The 3,430-nt window shown below is 38.1% G+C and overlaps 1 long non-coding RNA gene across 1 annotated transcript; it reads left to right on the top strand.

The window, feature by feature from the left end:
• Positions 1-248: 248 nt before the first annotated feature.
• On the top strand, positions 249-1,839 carry LOC133262243 (uncharacterized). The gene is made up of 2 exons (XR_009741258.1): positions 249-790; positions 1,327-1,839. It is a non-coding gene; the product is annotated as an uncharacterized LOC133262243 (long non-coding RNA).
• The last annotated feature ends 1,591 nt before the right edge of the window (positions 1,840-3,430 follow it).

The following is a 3,430-nucleotide window of genomic DNA, read 5'->3' as shown; positions in this document are numbered from 1 at the left end:
TCTTACTCAGAAATAAATTAATTAAGTGAGATCTGTAAGCTGTGTTTTGGCCATCTGAGGTAGTAAATTGAGATATAAACTCAAACTCTTGCTCCACATGCTCACTGTATTTGAAGAAATTCAGAGACAGATCCTCTGCTGTTTCTGGTCTGTATAACGGACTGAACAAATACCTCAGATTCAAACATTCCTGGATTGAGTGGTAGTGCAAAACTTAGTCTTGTCAGGGAATGAACGGGACAATTTTTTTGTGCAGGATTCCAGAAAACACAATTTATGGCACATGTCCAGTTCTTATTTACTAACCAGAGAACTAGCTGCAGCTGTTTATTATGACTGGTTGTGCCAGTTTGATAGTGTGTAATCATATTTACATAAAGATAAAAAGGAAGGTGTTATAGAATAGCATTTAGCCATGCTTTTACCATGAATTAAAGGTAATTTTAGAGTAATTAGGTGTAATTTGTTAAAGAATTCTTCCCAGCAAATGATGACTCTGATTTCATAATTACAGGACAATGCATACTATGGCTTTCAAGGTAGGATAAAACATACCTGAGGGGATAGCGTCCCACACTAGGCAGATCTAGTGTTGTTATGAAAGGCAGGTGTTTTGTGAGATTTCAGCTACACACTTTAACACCTGCAATGTATTAGCCATAGCAGTGATGTTAATGAAGAACAGGTGCTTCTTTCACCCTCCAGACGAGAAACTGGCATAAGTGTTACTGTGTGCTGTGTGGGACTCTCCCATTTGTATCTCCAGATGGGCTCTGATGCCTGCCAGAAGGTAGGTATCCTCTCAGCCTTCTAGTATGAGGAGCAGTTCAGGCCTGGAAGAAAGTCTAGTGGAGCTATTAGGTAAACTCAGAAAGAGAAAATTACAAAATCCAAGCTTGCGACAAACAACTGTGGTGTCTATGCATGGAGCAAGCAAACAGCACCTAGAAAAAGGACAATTTCATTAAGGGTATTCATCCACATCTATTCTTTTGATACCAGGATCTGGGGCAGGGGTATGATTGTCCAAAAAATAGCAATAAAATATCTATAAAAGCTGCAAAATAAATATCGAAAAGTTGCCATATTATTGACAGCTGTCAGATACAGTCCAACTGAAGGGTCCTTATCCCTTTAAAACTTGAAAGTTTGCTATTTAACGCTGAAATGAGTAATGGATGCCTTGAGCAAGATTTATTTTTAATAAACCACAAAGTTTTTACTGTGATTACGCCTACATAGTTCTAATATTCTCTTATGGAACATGATTTATTTTTTTTAAGAAAATAATTTCTTTTTTCCTTTCCTTTCATTTCCATGTGTTAGGTTTCAGATTGTCCACTCCCTGCAATTTATAACAGTTAAGGAGAAGTTAATAATGGCTCTGAGAGGGGAGAAAAAAAGAAACCTATTGAAAAGGAAAATAAAAGGGAAAAGGTCTACATTCTCAGCAGGAGCTTGGTTAATTATCTGACTCCTTCCCAGCCACTTCTGGCACATGACATTACCTCAGGAAAACAATTAGCCTTTCTGCGCTGTGTGAAAAACACAGGGATGGCCAAACACCAGAATGTGTGACATGGTGTTTAACTCTAAGGGCCTAGTTAAATTAGAGCAGACCTGAAGTACTGCAGATATATGGCTTGTTGTTCCTTTTTTTTGAACTGGAAATACAGAGTAGGAGGAGAAAGGAAAGTTATGCATAAGGTAGTTTTTAAAGGCTAAGACGTGTTGTAGTGTATGTAATGAATCCTATTGTACTGTCCAATTAATGAACTCTCCTGTACTGAACTCAGAAGCAGCAAAGAAGTAGACTCATACAATGTGTTTTCTTTCCTTGCTCATTTGCTACTGACTTTATTCTGTGTTTGGAGTACCTATGGAGTCTTCCGCCAAAGATTGCTGAAGCCATAATACGTTTAAACCATTTCAAACCAATATATCCATATATAACCCAGCTATTGTGGATCTACTTGATTTCTGGGAAGGTGATCAAGCAGCTAGTCCTGAAAACCATTTCCAGCCACATTTAGGATGAGAAAATCATTGCAATGGATATTGCCTACATGACTTCAGTAAAGCCTCTGACACTGTCTTCCATAAGATCCTTGTAGACAAGATGTTAATATAAAGACTGGATGAGGATGCAGTGAGATGGATTAAAAACTAGCTAAATGGCCAGGCCCAGAGAGTGGTGATTAGTGAAACAAAGTCTATTTGGAGGCCAGGGCCATGAAAGGCCATGCAGACAACGAAGGGACTGCAGCATATCTCCTATGAAGAAAGGCTGAGAGCTGGGACTATTCAGCCTGAAGAAGGGAAGGCTCAATAGGGATCTTATTGATGTATCAAAATACCTGCAGGGAGGATGCAAAGAGGGTCTTTCCATTGATGCCCAATGACAGGATTAGAGGCAATGGGCACAAACTGCAGCACAGGAGAGTCTGTCTAAACTTCACAAAACACATTTTCACTGTAAACAACTGAAAATGTTTACCATTTCAGTGGTTAAAATTTTCAACATTTACTAAATACTGACACAGGTTGCCCAGAAAGGTTTTAGACTCTCTATTCTTGGAGGTATTAGAAAGCCATCTGTACATGGTCTTGTTCAACTTGCTTTAAGTGGTCCTGCTTGAGCAGGGGCCTTGAAGCAGATGACCTCCAGAGGTCTCTTCCAACCTCAACCATTTTGTAATTATGTGATTCCATGATAATATGATCTTTACCTGATCCCTCTTCCCATTGCTGACCTTAACACGTCATACAGCAGCCACTGACGTCCTAGCTGAGGAAAAAAAAAAGTAAATGCAAGTCTAGATGCTGCTTATATAAATGACTTTTGGAACAGCAGATGCACTGAGTGGATGGAGTATCTCTGCAGGAGCTTAAGACTACTCAAGTTGTATGTCTTTTAATTCAGTGGCCTCTGGATCTTCATAGGCTTTGTAACTCTTTAAAATCCAGCTCTCATTGCAGCCACCATATATTCTAGGAAAATACTCTTATTGAAATTATTAGAACTATTACTACTAACATTCTAGTTTGTGCAGCAAGACTTTTACATACCGATATTATAGATTGCTATCTATAGATTATAGATGCTATAGATTGTTATTGTTTTTACTTAAAGTTATAGTGCAAATCCTGTCTTTTATAAGAAAATGTTATCCTCCCCACTCTTTGAGAAGAATCTATGTTTTTAGAAAAGGTTCAAAAATACATATCTATCATAATTTTGAAGTCTAATCGATCAAGAATATTTTCACAAATTTGTATCTTGGTGAATGTGCCACTGACAGCAACCTGGCAAAACATTGAAAATTAGAAGTTTGCATGTGCTCAAATGAATCACCCACGCCCACTCATGTACAATAGGATGATTATACATAAGATGAAACAAACTCAACAATCACAGTGGACACTATCA

The sequence above is a fragment of the Pezoporus flaviventris genome, unplaced genomic scaffold (genome assembly GCF_033815535.1).
Source record: "Pezoporus flaviventris isolate CSIRO_AGI_PZ_B2104156 unplaced genomic scaffold, CSIRO_AGI_Pfla_v1 ptg000212l, whole genome shotgun sequence".
Taxonomy (NCBI): Eukaryota; Metazoa; Chordata; class Aves; order Psittaciformes; family Psittacidae; genus Pezoporus; species Pezoporus flaviventris.
This window is presented reverse-complemented; position numbering and strand designations above follow the sequence as displayed.